General features: G+C 37.8%; 1 long non-coding RNA gene across 1 annotated transcript in view; it reads right to left on the bottom strand.

The window, feature by feature from the left end:
* Positions 1 to 4,092: 4,092 nt before the first annotated feature.
* LOC134610644 (uncharacterized) overlaps positions 4,093 to 20,220 on the bottom strand; it is a 53,332-nt gene continuing 37,204 nt past the window's right edge. The window contains exons 2-3 of the long non-coding RNA XR_010090870.1: positions 5,790 to 5,944; positions 4,093 to 4,600 (exon numbers count right to left, since the gene is read on the bottom strand). This is a non-coding gene — a long non-coding RNA (uncharacterized LOC134610644). The remainder of the gene's footprint in view (positions 4,601 to 5,789; positions 5,945 to 20,220) is intronic.

Consider the following 20,220-nt stretch of genomic DNA (forward strand, 5'->3'; position numbering starts at 1 on the left):
TCTGCAGTAACACAGAGTGTCTGGAGGGAGTATCTGCAGTAACACAGAGTGTCTGGAGGGAGTATCTGCAGTAACACAGAGTGTCTGGAGGGAGTATCTGCAGTAACACAGAGTGTCTGTAGGGAGTATCTGCAGTAACACAGGGTGTCTGGAGGGAGTATCTGCAGTAACACAGGGTGTCTGGGGGGAGTATCTGCAGTAACACAGAGTGTCTGGAGGGAGTATCTGCAGTCATACAGAGTGTCTGGAGGGAGTATCTGCAGTAATACAGAGTGTCTGGAGGGAGTATCTGCAGTAACACAGGGTGTCTGGAGGGAGTATCTGCAATAACACAGGGTGTCTGGAGGGAGTATCTGCAATAACACAGAGTGTCTGGAGGGAGTATCTGCAGTAACACAGTGTGTCTGGGGGGAGTATCTGCTTGTAACATTTATATGCACTGAAAAAAAAAATAATAAAAATTGAAAAAAAAAATGGTTGCAGCTTCCGAATGAATCTAAAATGCATGCTGTCCAGTAGGTGGGAGGGTCTACTAGGGAGGGTGTGCTGCTGATTGGCTGGAATGTGTCTGCTGACTGTGAGGTACACGGTCAAAGTTTACTCAATGATAAAGAATAGGGGGCGGACCGTACATCGCATGTGTTTGCCCGCGGTGGCGAACGCGAACATGCTATGTTCGCCTGGAACTATTCGCCTGCGAACCGTTCGGGACATCACTAATAATAAAATGTAACACAAAAATCTGTGCATTATAAGTAAATGACAGTAGATAGTAGGTTTGACGTAAAGGGATGCTATAGGTATCAAAACAAGCTTAATTAAGCAGTTTCGGTATATAGATCATGCTTCTGCATTGTTACCGCTTAATTCTCTGCCATTTAGGAGTGAAATCCTTTTTGTTTCTATTTATGCAGCCCTAGTCACACCAAGAATGCAGGGGTGTGTTTATGTGTAGTATTGGTTTTTGGAATGCTCAGGTGTATGCACAAACACTGACACACAAACACAGATACACACCACATACGTACACATGCAACTGCTTCACAAACACAAATGCATATAAATAGTTAAACACACACAAATATACACATACAGATACATGCTGACACACAAATAAACATGAACACTGATAAAGAAGTTATAATTTCCTGTTTCTATTCCTTTTGGGTGTTGGAGGGTGGCTTGTCTGGGCTCCAGTGGATTAAGTTGCTGGCTGTGCGGGCTCTCTCCTTCCTCTTCCCCCTCCACTCCCTGCCTCCTCGTAGCCCATGCAACTCTCTGTAAACTCAGAGGAAGTGACCTCAAAGCACTTCCTACCAGCACTGCTGGTCTGACAGGGGCCTGATCGCACTGTCGACTGGGTCCATGATCAGAGATGCGAATGGGATTGTCCCAAGTGTGATGGCCACCTGATGCACCACCCCACAGCTAGTGGGCCAATCTGCCGCTGCACTGACTGCACTTCTCTGGAGCAACAGATTGAAAAGATCACTTTGCAGGTACTGCTCACCTTGTGAAACTATACGTCTGGTCTCGCAAGGCACAAGATGTTTGCCAAAACTTGCTTCTTTATGGCTGTGACACTTCAAAGCTATTTACTATATAGAATACCAGGTTTCACTTTATATGATTTTTGATGGAATCATTTCACTCCGGTCAGAAATGTTTACTATTTGGTGTTGCTGCTATGTCTATTAGTATATAGCATTTTTGCTGTATCTTTGCTGTCAAGCCAAGTTTTTAAACATTGGGCTCTAATAAACCATCGTATCAATGTCTGTAAGTGAGATCAATATGGAATGTGTGGATGAAGCTGGTAATATCAACTTTAAATATCAACTTCATTTTAGAGCTGTCTGAAGGGTTTTGGTTCAGTACTTTTATATTGATAAATGTTTTATGTTTTTCTCGTTTTCCTTACAATCCACAATAATCCACAATGATATAGTAAATGATATCCGTATTGCAGTTTGTGAATCTCTAACTTGAATGATGGGGCGCATTATAATTTTATTTCATGGCATTTTTAATTTCAAGTGAACCTGTCATAAAAGTTCACTTTAACTATAAATCTGCCCTGAAGCAATGAATATATCATTTATACTGCAGATTAATTAAATATTTATATGCTAATTCTGCAATTAAAACAGTTTTTACCTCCGCTCTAGTGCAACATTATGTCTGTGAGTGTCACACTAATGTAACACCCAGATGATGAGCAATAGGTCAATGATACCTGGAGGAAAGACGAGACAGGGGGGATATGATAGAAACATTTAAATACATAAAGGAAATCAACACAGTAAAGGAGGAGACCATGTTTAAAAGAAGAAAAACTACCACAACAAGAGGACATAGTCTTAAATTAGAGGGGCACAGGTTTAAAAATAATATCAGGAAGTATTACTTTACTGAGAGGGTAGTGGATGCATGGAATAGCCTTCCAGCTGAAGTGGTAGAGGTTAACACAGTGAGGGAGTTTAAGCATGCGTGGGATAGGCATAAGGCTATCCTAACTATAAGATAAGGCCAGGGACTAATGAAAGTATTTAGAAAATTGGGCAGACTAGATAGGCCGAATAGTTCTTATCTGCCGTCATATTCTATGTTTCTAATGTTTCTATACCTGGATTCAGGACGTTTCAGTACTGGATATGCTCTTTTCACATTTGTCCCCCTTCCTTGCATTTGCATTTGCAACTGTTATATGCTCCACTTCTTCATCACTTAAGGTTGTCTTCAATGAAGGCTGGTGACATTTGTATTTGCTGGGTCGCCAGATTCCACAGATTAACTGTGTGGTCACCATCGTCTGGATTTAAATAATAATTACAATTATTTATATAGCGTCAACATATTCCACAGCGCTGTACCGTATAAACACTAAATTCTAACAAAACATGATTCACACACTTCAACGGTAGGCGAAGAGGGCCCTGCCTAAACAAGTTATAATTTAAAAGGATGAGGGAGAAATACACAAAGGGATTTAGGGAATTAAATGATCAAAGGTGCCTGAGGCATTGTGGGGATGTTTGGGAGGAATGATCACTTGAGGTGGGAAAATGCAGAGGCTGGAAATAAGGGATAAGGAGTTAATGAAGAGCTAATAGGCTTCTTTAAAGTCATGTGTTTTCATTGATAGTTTGAAGGTCTCCCCACTCAACCCTATTTTTGTCTAATACTCTAAATGATGCCCGGTTTTCTTATATTTTTAATGATTTTCATCAATGGAAATAATGGAGAGGGCTGGAGGGGTGGACAGGCTTGTTTGTAACTATCCCCCAGACCAAAAGTTGCCAGCCCTACCCTTGACCACTGTAGATGATGGACAAGTATAATTCATCAATATCTGAAGGAGATCACTTCAAATGTAGCATTGCCTGGTAAGAAAACGAACAAGGTCCTTGACTCTAGTAGACACAGGGGCATGAATGGCAGTATTCTATGCTAATCCTTCAAAGATATCCGCATGAACAGAATACTTTAGGAGACCTACAAAGGATATTTAGATTAGTTTGGCTCTGTCAATAAATAAAGTTGGCAAAATGAATGCAAATGTATCTGTTTTCAAGTAACTGACAATATTCTGAGAATTTATGTTAATTTATGAAAAAACATACATATAAAAATAGAAACTGTCTAGGGGGTTCAAGAGATCCTTACATAACTGTAGGTTATATTTATGCTATTTGATGAAAATACTTGATGTATGCCAATAGAATTCTCTGATGATAAAGTAATGATTACCTTTCAAATATAGCCCGTTTAGTATTGATCCACTACCTCTATGCTCTTTACAAATGACTGAATTTAAAAATGTAAATATATAAACAAATACATAAATAAATAAAAATCTGTTTCTTAAAAGATATAGGCATAAACAGTTTGTTCGTGAATGAAAGAGATTATTTTATGGTGATCTGAAGAAGTACTAGGGAAAATCAACTTTTTGAACCAAATATTTATTGAGATTATAAAACGTACAAAGACCCCTCCCCCCCCCCAAAAAAAAATATATATATTCAGAAAATGAATTCACTGAAAAACTGCTTTTGATTTAAATGTATTTTATTTATTTAAATAGTTCATACATAGCGCTCTTATCCCCGGGTGCTTTAAAAATGATGCAAAAATAACATGCAAACAAAGGATAAATAATTAGACACACTGAAACAAAAGGAGAAACGTACCATGTTGTGCGAAGGCCTATTCTTTTTTCATGTACGACATAGTCAATGTATTAAGATATCTGCAAAAACAATAACTTACTCAAATGAAAATTAAAAATGGTGCTCACTTCACTGTATATTGCACTGCCGAACCTTTCCTCTACACTGGGTGTACACTGCTACTGCACAACAACAACAACCAGGACCAGTGCGAGGATCTTTGGCTGCATTGGCAAAGCTTGTTGCCACCTTCCAAAATGTGTCGTCAGCTGTGCAGGTCTGTGTACCTTTAACCCCTCTTGATTGGTGCATTCACGGCAACTGCAGCGTATGCACCCATCTCAGCCAAACAGGATTGGTGAGATGATGATGATGCTTAAAGTTGATAGATATGAAAAGAGGCCCATAGTCTTCAGGAAAGCCATTACCTAAGATAATGTAAGACATTTACAACAGGAGTCAAATAGCTTACAATATGCTCATGGCATCGGAATATGACAGTTTCCATTTGGTGATCTTGCAATGCAGTAACATAGCCTTGGTTTACTTGTGTGGAAGGACAGAAGAGAAAAAAAAATATGGTACATTGACTGTATCGCAATCCACTTCAAGCAATATGTGCCATTTTCCCAGCAATATTCAGCAAGCTCTAAAGATACCGAAGGTAGTTTTGGAGATACAAAAACACCATTACTCTGTGTCTTACTCTGTAGCTATTGTCTCCATTGTTACTTTTTAAAATGTAATTTTATTGTTATTTTGTGCACATGCATTTTTAGTTGTATTCTGTATATGGAGTCTGTTAGTATTTACAGTACCTGTGTTTATTGAATTTTGGAAAATCTATTTGGCTATTTTTTTAAGTTTAAAACAGCACATGTTTATTTTTCCCTCCCCCCTCCTTTGTTTCTTAGCCTGCCAACATTACATACCTTCACATAAATGATTTCTCCTCATTCTATCCCATCTAGAGGCCTCACATCACAATCCACTCTAAGCAATATCTGCCATTGTTTTCACTTTCCTTTGTTGATGTTTGTAATCTTCCCTATTTATCTTCTCAATCACATCACATCTTAGCAGTCTGTGCATATACCATGAGGCTCCCTGTCAATTCACTTTACATCCCCCCTGCTCCCTCTTGTCTCAAGTTCCCTCCATAACCTTTAGATTATAAGCTCACAAGCCATTTACTTAGAACGTTGTGTAAAAGGACTGTAAATACCATATCTCAGCAGGGTCCTCTTCCTTACATATTTGTTTGTCTATACTGTATTGTCTATGTCATTGTAGAATATACTGACGCTTTAAAAATGCCAGTACTAATATTAATAATAGTAATAATAATCATAATAATACTATATGAAGTGGTATGCTTTCTTGAACAGTGTACAATTATTGTAACTGCTTCAACTGCCAACTCTCAAAGACATTTACAGAGTTCTCTTCCAATTCTGATGTGACCAGTAATAGTGTGTAGCACCTGCTATTGACTTACTGCCTATAAATATATAATATTCCTTTTAATAGTAAGAAATGTACTTTATTTATATCATAAGGATTCCTACAGGCCTCCCAAAGGGAAAGGCAGATCAACAGGCTTGACGGAACACTCACCTGAAGTGGAAAGGAAGCCATCTTAGTCCAGCACCATTTTGGAATTCTGAACTTTCAGGAATATATCTCCAATATCACAAGACCACTCTGTGGAATGCTTTTTGTCTATTTGGTTGTTTTATTCAAGAAGCCACATGGTTGAGATATAACAGTAACTGTCGTAAAACTGGAGCAAAGGGGAAGAAATCTTTAAATGCGTTTTAGTTGAAAATGAAAAAAATAGAATGAGTATAACAAGGTGTAATATTTTCCATTCCAATTTTTGTTTGTTTGTTTATAAATATTAAAGAGTACATGTGTCATTTGGGATGTTTATTTTACTCTTTATGTTTTGATTAAAAAAAATAATGTTTAATCAGTTAAAAAAAAAAAGTATACAAAAAAACTCTGTTGTCTAAGGCTTCATCTCACTGAACTGCATTTAGCCTATTCTCACGCTGTGTCAATGCTATTAGCTGACATTGATGTAAAGATGAAATAACACCAGTACCAACAATGAATAAATAATTTAAAATAGATTTTAATCTTAACTATTTTATTTTAAAATTCTCCTCACTTTGTCTCCAATGTTTCAAATTAACATATGTAGACAAAATTAGACTTAGAGAATTTTAGCAGTTCGTCAATTTTTGGCTTTTAATTTGAAATTCACTTTGAATTTCTACTTTAGAGAATAACCCTGTTAGTCTAAGCACCGTAATGCTTAGCTCAATACATAGATTATGGTGCTCAGAGTACTTCAGTCCCAGCCGTCCCCCCGTTGGATTTATATCTGCAGTGATCTGCAAAAATTGCTGAATCAGTGACATCAGTGGAAAATGCACCGTCTTAACAGTAAGAACTTAGAAGGTAACTTTTTACATTCTTTTTAATCTATTTTAATGTGTTTTCTATTCCCTTTGACCACTGGAGTGTCCTTTTTCTGAGATGAATAAATGTAAACCAGGTGGTTAATAACTGCAACTTATGTTTGCACCATTAGATTTATTAGAAGAACATAATCTAAATGATAAACATTTTGAATTTTCAGTGAAGCGTAACGTGCCGAAGTTCCCATACATTCTATTACATGCCTGTGATGATATTATGCCTGAGACTTGGCAAACAGACTGCACATGGTATCCAAGTTGATAATTTGAGCTCTTTTCTCAAGTTTACTATTAACCTTTTGACCCAAAAGCGCATCCAAGTAATCTACTGAGAGAAGTGCATTATGTCTTAATTCACTAGTACTCAATATACATCATTTATCTTATTGAGCCATCTAAAATGCATTTGTGCAAGGTAGATTTGCTTAAATATGTATTAATGGACAGTAATTTTCATTTTATCACTATTTTCTTGTTTTAAAGGGATTTTAGAGATTGGATCTCACCCATTCTTTTTAATTATTTTTTTTAGGTAGTGCACTAAAATATGCAAATACAATAAATTATATATATATATATATATATATATATATTTTTTTTTTTTTTTTTTTAAGGCACTAATTTCTGAACTTCCAGCATTTGCTGTAAATCACCAAGAAGTGAATTATAATTAGAGAACTAAAGAACTTATCTCTTAAAGAAACACTATTATGTTAGGAATGCAAAAGTGTATTCCTAACCCTATAGTGTCCCTCAGGCATAAAGCTATTGTCCGACTCCCCTTTTTTTTAAAGGAGTTAAAAAAATGTTAAGTGGCACCTAGGTCCCTTAGTGGTGGATTCATCTCTACCTCCTCGACTTTGGGGAGAAGATAATGCACTTGTGCAGCACGCATGAGATCTTCCCCATAGGAAAGCATCAAATAAATGTGATATGGTGCAATTGGCTGCCTTGACTTCCCAAAATGCTTTTTTTGCTCACAGTAAACCACCGCAAAAGTCACCCAAACCACTTCATCCCAATGAACGGGTCTGGGTGCAGTGGGCCTACCGCTCTAACCCTGCAACATAAAACATTGACAATTTGTAGAAACTGCAATGTGTACCTTGAAGAAAAAATAATTGATTGGCATGGATATCATGCAATTAAGCGGCAATTTATCCCAACTTGTATATTGCAGTATAAAAATCTAAAATATTGGTGGTGCAAAAAAAATGTTGGCTTTAATTGTGTTATTATTTTATTGTGAATGCATACTGTGACTTCTAGATTCAAATCACAATATACAATTACGTGTCTGACGAACAATCCTCAAAAAACTCCACAGGGTAAGGTTTTTGAAAAATAAAATTGTCTACCCTTGTAAACTATAAAGTTAGTCAGGTCCCCAGTGCACCCTCAGGCTGCCTCACATACATTTCTGTTAACATTTGCTGGGTGGGTTATTTACTGCAATCCCAAAGTAAGTACCCTGTGACTCCTGCCTCAGTGAAAATATCATTGCTTTCATGAAAGTTTATTGAGCTAGTTGGACACAATCTGACACACTCTGTGGAGTGATAAAGTATGAATGCCAGCCATTAATAGGAAATTCCTTCCTGATTTATTTTCTACCTGATAACTACGCTAAACTCTCTTGGCTAGTGACACTCAGATCCTTGTCTTCCCATGCTAATTTTGTAGTTTATAGGATAACTAACCATACATCCCCTTCCCTACCATTTTGATTCTGTGAATTATACATAGTGATAACAACAGACCAACAGAGCAAATATATAGGTAGAGAAAAGTATTAATGCTGCATTTGTTATGTAATGCTGGGATAAAAACATTCTCTTGTTGGTGGGTTTACTTTCTGGACAAGTTTGTAGAATATGGTGGCATAGAAGTTCTAGGAAGGTCTCCTCGGTCCTCATAGGAGCCATGTGATATATATGTAAATCATGACGATGAATAAAAAAAAGGACCCCTAATAGCTTACACAATAGTTGGGTTGTGTTGTGAATATCTGGACCGGATATTTTAAGTTTCTGGAATTTGCTGAATAACCTCAAATATTTTAAACAATGCTCTGAGCAATCAATGATTGTGGTGTTAACGGGACATGCATTGAGTATTGTGTCATATTAAGTCAATGCCAGCAATGGGAATGTTTGTCATTCCATCCTAGTGTGGGACTATTTTACCAAAAGGTTGTACATTGAGTGCCTCTAAGAATTCTGACTTACAAAGTGCAAATTGTGCTGCAAGCAATTGATTAGGGGGCAAGTAATGTTACTAGTATCAGAATGAAGCAAAATCTGTAAAGACATCACGACTCTGTATTACTGAGAGAAGAAGCAGAAGAAAATACTAGGTCAGGTAGCAAGTCCATTGGTGCTGTATCTGATACAACTTACCATTAGTGCCACCTCCTCTACTGGTACAAACACCACCATTAGGTAGAGAAGGGAGCATAGTGAGGATAATGACAGAAGTTGACAGAGGCAGACATCCCTCATCATCCAGGGAATAAAAAAAATAAACAAATATGGCACTTGCCTAGCTGTCACTGGCAGTGCCACGTACACGCATTTTGATTCACTAATTTACAATAGTTTTGCTGAATGTGATTTTTCTTTTTAGTAAGAGACAGATTATTTTCTTTGCTGTGTGCGTCTGTGCCGCTGCTTGTACTTTGGAGATTGCCCCTTGTTCACCAACCTCAAAAAAAAAGAAACAAATTAAATGACTCCTGCTACTGTTCCTGACTGAGTCTTACAGTGCCTGCTAGATTTAGTAGGGGGAAGTTAATATGACACTGTTTTTTTTTTTTTTTAATTGAAAGACAGTAACTTTTCTCTTCTCATGAAAAAGTGAGTGGGCATGGGAAATTGGTGACCCATTCACCTCTTCCACCTGGAGAAGAGCAAAGCTTTCCCATACATTCAGTTTCTAACGTGATTGACCACCTTTCATAGTGGAAGAAAACCATGCTCAGTTTTCTACCAACTTATTTCTGCCAAGTGCCTCTGCGGAGGTTGCAGACCGGATATTTCCGGCAGACCGGATATTTTACAAAAATATAATGCATTTGAAAACGGGAGAAGCAGCAACAGAAGTAATTTAATTTGAAAAAAATGGGTATTTCTCAAAAAATGAAAGGGTGGAACCCGTGAGTGGGTCCACAATTACCCACATATTTTTTACAATGCATATTCAGAGATTTCTCAATTTAGGATTTTAAAAAATATATATTAGCAGTTTATTGAGAGCACATATTTAACCAGACATATGACAATATGTATTAGTTGCACTGTCACCTCCCCTGAAAAATTAGTAGATTGAATCTTTATGAAGTACTCATACTGACTGTATGGGGATTTCACTGAAATTCCAACCTAGTCAAGACATATACTGATTCAAAGTATGGGACTACTGTGTCTCTGTATATTTCCTATGTCTGACACTTCTAGATCCTGGACAGAGCTTTCACAGTCTAGAACTGTCAATCCACATAGAAATCTATAGTGACGGCTGCAGGGAATTGGTTTATCTATGGAGGATCCCACATTCTCACAGGATCCTCCATAGAACTCAGTGCTGTACTCTTGCGCGTGTGCAAGAGTACAGAAGTGACGTTGGCTAATGGCCATCAACTGAAAAACATCCGCTCGTGAGGGACAAGTTCAGGTAAGTAGACTGCATCTTTGCCTTCCCCCCTCAGCCACCAGACCCCCGGCGGCTATGTCACTGTTGGTGACAGTGCAGCTTTAAATAGAGATTTAAAAAAATCTGTTGACCAACTGTAATACAATGTATAAAAAGCATTTTTAAATATTTATTAATTCCTTATTTAGTTTGTATTGCTCTATAATTTGCACAGAGAATACACAGTGAATATACAGTTAAAGGGACACTATAGTCACCTGAACAACTACAGCTTAATGTAGTTGTTCAGGTATGATCTATAGCTCCCTGGAGGCAATCTGATATAAACACTGTATTTTCAGAGAAAATACAGTGTTTACATTGATTGATAGGAATATCTCCAGTGGCCGTCCCTCAGACGGCCACCAGAGGGACTTCCTATCATGCAGGGCCCTAAAAAGGCCCTGTACACGTCAGACATATTAAAATACGTCTGACGTGTGCAGGAGAGAGAAGGCACTGTGTTTTTCGCCTTCTCTCGCCAGCCTGTCAGAGAGGAGAGGGGGCGTGCAAAGACCGCGAGCTGAGCTGTCAGTCAGCTCAGCTCGTGGCCGCGCACACCGCACGCATGCGCGGTAGTGCGCTCAGGACTTCATAGGGCGGTATGAATGCCGCCCTATGAAGTATGTGTGCATGTGCGGCAAAGCCACGCATGCGCACAAGGGAGCAATGATGCTTCCAAATGGAAGCGTCTGATTGCTCCCTGCTCGCGCCCGCCTATTTTGTCATTTTGACGAAATAGGGGGGCGCGGCTTCACAAGGCTCCCGGCGCTGGAACCAGGTGAGTAAAAAGGCTTGGCTTGAGAGTCCCTTTAAAGCAAAAGCAGAGCTAACTAGTACAACATTTTTATGTTTTATACAAAATATATTTTTATATGGTTTTGCTTTGAATCTGCTTATGAATATATTTGAAATAAAAAAAAAAATGAAAATAACTAATTGAAACAAGGAAAGAAAAATGTGGTTTATAGGAATGTTGGCTAAAGCACACAGGATAAAGGAAACCTGCAGGGTGAAGCATCACTTTTCCTTACTAAAATAAATAAGGTTGTGATCTTAAATCAGAAACATCTAGCTCATGAATGAAATTTATTTAGAAATTTTACATACAGAGGATCTGGGAAAAGGTGACCATGTTTTTCCTTATATTTATTTGATGTATGACTATGATATATCAGCATAATAGTAGATCATGTTCAGCATGTGAATATAAGTCCCATAATCCTTAGCATGACCAATTTATTCACCGAACCACAAATATTAGAAAATATAAGCTTTGTATCACTTGTCAAAGAATAAGAAAATACTTTTACCAAGTTATTGTAAATTTACGATTTGTGAAGCAGCAGACTGTCAATTTTTTATTTAACTGAAATAACCATGTCAACAAAGAAATATAGATACTAACAATCAGTATCAGGAGGGGTGTCTGGAATACCGATCAAAATGGCTTCCAAGTAAAGAATATTATTTTCTCTGACAGTTCCTAGTAATCACAGATTTGTATTATTAGGGACCAGCTTGAAACAAATTACATGAAATAACTACAAATCAGTTCACCGTATCTTTCTTTTTTAAGCTGTGTGAAAAGCCAAACTGTATAATACAGACCTCTAAATGTTTAATTAGAAATAATCTATGAGAATATGAGTGAAGGAGGTGGGAACATAAGAGAATTACAATTGAACAGACATCATTAGTTGACACTCTACTACAGGGTTTTCCCCACTAGTCAATATGGGATACATGTGCCTCATCAGATAGGGATATATGTGCTTAGAAGCAAATGGCCTGGGCACACGATCTTCCAAGATCTTCTTTGGGTGGCTGCTTTTAAAGAATGCTATATGTTTCATACCAAACGGTGTCCCAAATTGTCTCCCAGATGCTTCCCCAACATTATAGCCAGGTGGTAAGCAGTAAGATGTTAATCCAACACCAAGTCACTGTAGAGCAGTACACAGACTTACTGTAACCCTTCCGTACAGTTTTTAAATGAAAATGTGCTGGATGACAAGATCTGAACTGATTCCCAGGCGATTTCCTGCCTTGCAATTGCATGTCATGATGAAGGGTATAGGAACAGGTTTTTCATTACAGTGCACAACTCTCCTGCTCCTGTTGAAACCACTGACTTCAGACCTGCTATGCCACATCACTCTACTCCTTATTGACTAAAGGTATTAGAAGCAGCAAATGAGAAGGGAGATGTTTCTTGCATATTTACATCATCTAAAAATATGCATGCATCTTTCAAATTAAGCCTTTCTCACACCTGTTTTTGCTGTTGATCCAAAAGAAGGCAAAAAAAAAAAAACGTTTCAAGCTCTTTCCAATTTTGCAACACACTAGGTAAAAGTTCCTCCTTTACCCTAGAATGGAAGTCGGATCTCTTCTTGGATCAAGAAGATATCCCCCTACAAATTCAAATTATATCCCTGAATATTATGTTGTTGCAAGTATGAATGCAGTTGCTGTTTAAACATCTGTATAGACAGTGATAATAATACCTCTTCCGGCAAAGAATTCCACATCCTTATTGTTCCTACTGTGAAAAAAAACAAAACTTTCCATTGCCTTACACTAAATCTCCTTTCTTCTAGTTTAAATAGGTGACCTTGTGTCCTTTTTATAGTCCTGTTTATGAATAGATTTTCCAAACAATGGTTTGTATTCGCCCTGAGTATATTCATATAGTGCTGTCATATTTCCTACTGTTTTTCTAAACTTAACAATTTTACATGTTTTAACCTTTCTTTATAACTAAATTCTTGTATTCCTTTGTATTAAATTTGTAGCTCCCCTCTGTACTTTTTCCAGTGCCATAATATCCTTTAGAACAGGTTCCCATATTTGAACAGCATATTCAAGGTTTGTTCTTACCAGTGATTTATAAAAAAAGCTAAATTATATTTTCATCCCGAGAATGTATGCCCTATTTATACATGACAATATCTTGATGGCCTTAACAACTGCAGATTGACATTGCATATTGCTGCCTAGTATGTTGTCTCTAACAATTCCTTATTGTGTGTTGTTATCCCTAATTCACTACTATTTAGGGTGTAAATTGTTTTTGCATTCTTTACACCAAAGTGCATAACTTTGCATTTATCTACATTCAATTTCATCTGCCATTTGACAGGCATCCTGCTCACATGTCAATATTTCCAGGCAAAGATTTTGAACCCTTTTTGAATATAGGAACCACATCGGCCTTACGTAATTAAATCCTCAATATACGATTCAGTAAAGCATGAAGTAAGTCTAACAATACTGACACCTGGAATTTCCTACGGATGCATTAAGCCTACCTATGCACCTGCAGTGGCTAAGATAGTGATCTCAGCATGTTTGCATTTTATTTTTTATAGAAATTAATAAAAAAAAAAAATTATATTTAGTACTAGTTGTATTAACCCATAAATTCAGAAATAAACCCTTTTGTTGAAATTGTCCTCTTTCCTCTTTTGAGGCATAATCTCCAGTTCTTTACAATTAAAAAAAGTACATTTAATTTAATTTAGCATTTAAAGTTAATTTTTTTAATTCTTCAATTAATCTGTAATCCAGAATGTTTGAGCTTCCATGATTTAAAAAACAAAAACAAAAAAAAAACATAATTACCGTAGATCTGACTTAGTGCAGCATTTTCTTTGCTATTTATAGACATGAATTTATTAATTTGTTTGTTTATTCACCTTTTTATAGTTGTTGAGTTTTATGCAGTGGAGGCTTTGGATTTCATTACAACATAAATTATCTTTCTCTTAGACCAGAGTTTCAAAGGGCTGCTGTTAATTAAAGGGGAAATAAAATGAGAAGTTTCCTTAGAATGAAAGAGAGTTTTGTAAAATTCACAGACATAAACAAAAAGTTTTTCCACGTCATGAGAGAACTGAATATGTTGCTGCTTTTCAGCAGTCTGAGGTTGCAGTTGTGCTTTGTTGCCTAAAACAATGTGAATCTATTACACACAGTGAGGGTAATCTACCTGAGTAAGCATTCTATAGAATTAATTAATTCCCAGATACTTACATTTAAATATTTTTATTTCACAAATTTTACAGTTCAGTCACTATAGTTGCATCCATTGAAATCATTGGGTTAACTTGGGTTAATCATTGTTAACTTGTCAGATAGAGGCCATCCAAAATGATTATTTTTATTTTCATGTATAACAATATGGTTTGTTTTTTTCTAAAAAAAATTTAGTCTAAAATTGGAGGTCGTCTTATACACGGAATGTCACTGCAGGAGTAAAAAAACAAACAAACACCTGTGCGCGGGGACTGACAGCCAACCAAGCTAGTCACATGTGGCTGAAGCTCCTTCAAAAATCTAAATAGTAAGCCAGATACTTATGGTATTTACTTTAGGCATAAAACTTGGCTACTCGCTGACAGAACACTCAGCTGACTGTTGGGTTCGCTACTGCCAGGTTCCTGCGGGCATAGGCTGTGTTGTACACCTCTGCGACCTGCTGACATACTTGAAGCGGAGGAGGCTCTTCTTCCTGAATTTTATCTATTGTGTGTGCAGGTCTGGGAGATCTTGCGCAACTACATGCCTCCTCGCATCACTCTGGACCACACCTCACGGCTCTGGACTACAGATAGACACTGCAGGGAGAGGCCTTGCTCAGACATCCCCAATCGGGTACTGTGGGCAGAAGGTATTGTTTCCGCCCACAGCAGGACGGTGGTCCAGGGACATGGCCGGGCCTCAGGGAGCGGCCTACCAGAGGGTGAGGGGACACGGGATTAGTGGTGGATCCTGATCAGCCAAACTGGACTTCAGTGCAGTAGATGTTTAAAATATGTAGTTCTTAATATTGGGTTAAAAAAAGGGATTGTCTTATACATAGGGGCTTCTTACACAAGGAAAAATACAGTATGTTCTCCTAAATAAAACTCTATGTGCTGCCAGGTAGTAGAACTTATAATATTTAACAAATATATGTTTAAATGTACTCCTCAACCCCTTTACTACCAAGCACTTTTTGATTAAAAAAATATTAGCATAACATTTATTTGATGCGAAGGATGCCAAGTGAGCATGTAAACATTTCATAATAGCCATAGTGTGTATAGATTACTTTGCAGGTGTCAGTGCCCTTCTCAAACGAGCTTACTTTCTAGATGGAGTGGGGTAAAGTGTCACAAGAGATAGGGCTTGGATATATTTCATGTATAGGAAAAAGTAGGTTGCTAGATTAGGCTTCAATGAATCCTTAGTTTTTTGGATAGCATAGTTACAGGAGAGAAAGCAGGGTGGGTTACAATCTTGGGGATAAAACGCGTATGACCATCTTGGGAATGACCTATTGCTTTTACTTTATTTAATACAAAAAACATTTATTGGCGTTATCTACATAAAATAAAAGCTGCTTTGACAATATCTACTACTCGGAGTCCTGAATTGCGGTAGTGTAAACAGATCCAAGAAGGGAATTGGAGCCCCCTCATCTCCATCAGGGGAGGTACCCTTGAAGTGCGATTTACACCTAATTCCTGTGAGTGCATTCAATTTAAGCACAATTAATTTTATTTAACTGTATCTCACTATGTCCTGTATATTCCTATGTTTCTAGGTTTTACTTGCTGTATCCCTCTTTCTATGTGTATATATTTCTGGTTATCATAAATTGCAACCTGTGAAGTAATCTGAGGGAAGCTGTTCACTTTATAGAAAATCATAATTGAATTTAATTTTGTTTGTCACCATACACATTGTGTATTTGTGGTGAAAGTATCAAGGTGCAGGGAGGGAAAGCTATTAACAGTTTAATTGACATGCTTTGCTAAAAAAGTAAAGTTTTAATGATCTTTTGAATGAACTGATAATGAATGAGAGTCTAACGGAGCAGAGAAGGGAGATCCATAGGAACAGCGCAGGCCTTGAGAAGTACTAAAAGTGGGTGTCAGAGCTGCGTGTACGAACATGATCAGAAGCAGATTTTGGCAGAGTGTAGGGGCCTGAATGGGACACACTCCTGTGCATCAGTGAGGATAGGTAGGTAGGAGCAGCGTTGTGTATAAATTTGTAAGCAATCACCAGTATTTCAAATTGAGCCCTAAATCTTACAGAAAGCTGTTGTAAGGACTGACAGAAAGAGGAGGCATGGGAGTTGCTGGTAGACAAGTGAGCCTCGATACCGCATTATAGACTGTAATGGGGAAAGCTGGGAATTGGTAAGAATACTAAAAAGTGGATTGCAGTAGTCAAGTCTTAGAGAAGTAGCTGCATGGACCGCACCTTAACCGCATCTGGTATTAGATAGGAGTGGATATGTCGGGATTTGGTGAGTGGCTGGATATGAGGCCGCCAGTTTGCGAGGTAGAGCTAATGGTAGTTCCATTGACTTGAAGGGAGACAGACACAAGAGTGGCAACACTTGAGGGAATTAATAAGAAAAAATCTGTTTTTGGCAGGATCAGTTTAAGGAAATGAGCAGCCATCCAGTTAGAAATAGCAGAGAGGCTGTCTATACACGAGTCAGTAGGGACAGTGAAAGATCAGGAGAGCACAGATAGACTTGTGTGTCATCCTCATAAAAGTGATATTAACATTCAAATGAGCTGATGAGTTTACCAAGGGAGGCAATATAGGTTGAGAACAGTAGAGGGACAAGGACAGAACCTTGGGGACTACCAACAGAGAGGAGTTACAGAGTAGAGGAACATCCAGAAAAGGAAAAACTAAAAGGAAGAACCAGGAAAGAGAAGAGTCTTGCAGACCGAGATTATGGAGGATGAGAAGAAGTTGTTGGTGATCAACAGTTTACAAAGCAGTAGAAAGGTCAAGGAGAATTAGAAGAGAGTAATGACCACAGGATTTTGCAGCACCTACTCACTGGATACTTTTGTCAGATAACTGAAAAGCTTTAGAAAGTATACAGTCTGTTATATCGTACAATATTTCACACAGGGTCTGAAATGCTGGTATAAAAGCATAAATGTAAATGTGACAAAACTATATAAATAAAAATGGTGAATATCTTGCATATATGTATTTGTAAAACCCCTGAGGACATTCATAGCAATGCAGCTTATTAAAAATGCCATTATAATGTGAAAAGAACACCTGCATTTATGCATTATGCCCACATACGGTAAATACATTTAAATTACGTCATTTGATATTGACATAATATAACATTGAACTAAAGGAATTGCAAATCGCTACAGAAATGTTTATCAGTCTCTGGTTTGTTTAAGCATAAAATGATAGCGTCCATTCACTCTAGCTGTAATATGACCCATGGAAACTTCCTTGACTTTTTGAAATGGGGTGAGCTCACATTTTCAGCAAATTTACAAACATTATATCAGTGACTATTGGATTCTGGCAGGCAAATATGTTACTTTACAGACTGGTAATTTGAAGTAACGTACAAATAAATAAAAAATATGTATACTTGATTTGGGTATTGAAGTGATAAGCAAGAACCAAAAGTCCCAAAATGAATTACTACACCCTTTGACACCATGCAGGAAAAACAAAGAATGAACAAACTAATCAATTAATCAACTCAGAGGCTTAACATAAAGTACACAAGCTGTACTTAACATAAAGTACACACATGATTTTTTTCTTTTAAAACATAACTTTTAATAGAATATACTTTCCTTAGCATTAAGTTTATTCCCTGAAGGGATATAAAATACGTATTTCATTTTAATTGCAACAGCTTTTATGGTAATTGTTAATGTACATGTCCTGCTGGGTGCAAGAAACTATAATAAACACACTTTTTTAATGATTATGTTAAATAAACATGCAAATTATCTCAAAGAATGACAGGATAAGCAACTGTGAAATGTAAGACTGACTGTGATGAATATTTATCCTTAATTAAGAGTGTCTCAAGGATAATCCTTAAATGAGCACTATAGTGTCAGGAATACAAACATGTATTCTTGACGCTTTAGTCCTGAAGCGGTTGCTTAGGTGACCAGTCCCCCTCTGATTGCAGTAAAAAGAGGCTATTACTCACTTTTCTCCCAACCACGATGGTCTCACAATGGCTGGTTCCACCTCCATGGCTGATGTCATCAATCTTAATGATCTCAGCCAATCCAATGCCTTTTTCCCCATAGGAAAACATTGGGAGGGTATTGCGCATGCTTGGCAAAGTGCCGCTCTGCGCCATTCAGCATCTCCTCATAGAGATGCATCAAATCAATGCATATCTATGGGGAATGTTCAGCACCTGCATGCAGAGCGTGGAGATGCTGAACTAGAAAGCACCTCTAGAGGCCGTCTGATTGACTGCCACTAGAGGTGTTACAAGGCACCAATGCAAACAGTGCTTTTTCAGAGGAAAGGCAGTGTTTACAGTTCTTTCATTGCAGTGACATGCTATAGACACCAGAAGCACTTCATCCCCCCTTGGCTCTCAGTCAGAAAACTGGTTGCTAAACTCAAGAGGCAGCAATTGCCCAGAGCAAGTGCCTTGCACAGACTTCTCACTAAACTGCATTGGGAAGTCTGTGATTGAACAGCCACAGGATGTTTGCAAGGGGCTGGACTTGGAAAAGCTGCAGACAATACATCTTAAGCTTTTGCAAGCTGTATTTACTTATAGCCAAGTGAAAAATGCACAATTAAATGCATGCATGTTTTCATTGGGGATATATCTGCTAAACTGTGATTTAGACTTTTTGTATTTAAGCAGTGGAGTGTCCCTTTAACAATGCATGATGGAATCTCCAGACTGGAGGTTGGCTCTTAGCCAGTGAAGACTGAGCAGTGGGGCCTCTCACCCTCTGGCATAAAGGGCAAGCCACCGGGCCCCCTTCTGTGTCAGACCCTCGGTCATAGATCGAAGTCCCGACATGCCAGTCTGCCCTATGGTGATTTAGGCAGCCACAAGGACCCAAACCATGCAAGGCCTTAGGCGGCAGCCTAAATCACCCAATTAGAGAGCTGCCTCTGCTGCACTTGCAGATTCCTTTCACCATGACCACTTGTATATGTAGAAGTTGGCAGTGATTGTTGGAGTACTCCTTTAAGATCTGGGGGTTTAGCTAAGCTAACCTGCATTTATAAGATTGAATGGTAACCATTGACCTCAGGACATTTTGTCTAGCCGCTCCTGCAGCTCCTAGAGCTCTTTCTCCCTTCTATAAATGTTGGGAATGCATGGGTGCATCTAGATGTATGATTATTAGTCTGTCTTGTTATGGCATTAATAATGGTTTATATCTCCAGTAGAGAGTCATTGACTGTGTATTTTTATGATGTATGTATTTGTTCTGCGCTGTCTCACAGTATAGACTGCTTGGCAAGTTTGGAATTACAAAGAGCGTTTTTTCTACCTTCATATATTATGAGTTTAGACCACGCTAAAATATTGTCAATGGATGACAGAAAATCACAGGATATGTTGTCCTAGCTAGAGGGGAATGGTTGGACAACCCTCATATAGTCCAGTGTACCTTTGTATATTTTTATTACCCGATATTTTATCTTCCTTATTGGTATGCAAATCATTGTTAGTTGATTTTCTGGTTGTTTTGTTGGTACAAGAACACAGAACAAACAGCCATTCTATCCACAAATCCAATCTTGGGAAAAGTAGAAAATGCTGATGACATAATTTAATATCAACAGGATTTACTTTCAAATATGAATTACTTAAAAACTAGTGCACTGACTTTGAAGCCATTCTTTAATTTACCTTTTTCAAGCGGCTGTTTTTTTTTGTTTTGTTTTGTTTTTTGTTACCCAGAATAAATTGCAGTTCACAATCCTGTCTATATTTGTTATTTTCTTCCCTATAACGCCGGCCTCTCAGTTTAACGTTGGTGATTTTTAACAATAGGCAATTTCCTTCAGAAGGTTCACTAGGGCTGTCAAAATATTAA

The sequence above is a fragment of the Pelobates fuscus genome, chromosome 5 (genome assembly GCF_036172605.1).
Source record: "Pelobates fuscus isolate aPelFus1 chromosome 5, aPelFus1.pri, whole genome shotgun sequence".
In the NCBI taxonomy this organism is placed as follows: Eukaryota; Metazoa; Chordata; class Amphibia; order Anura; family Pelobatidae; genus Pelobates; species Pelobates fuscus.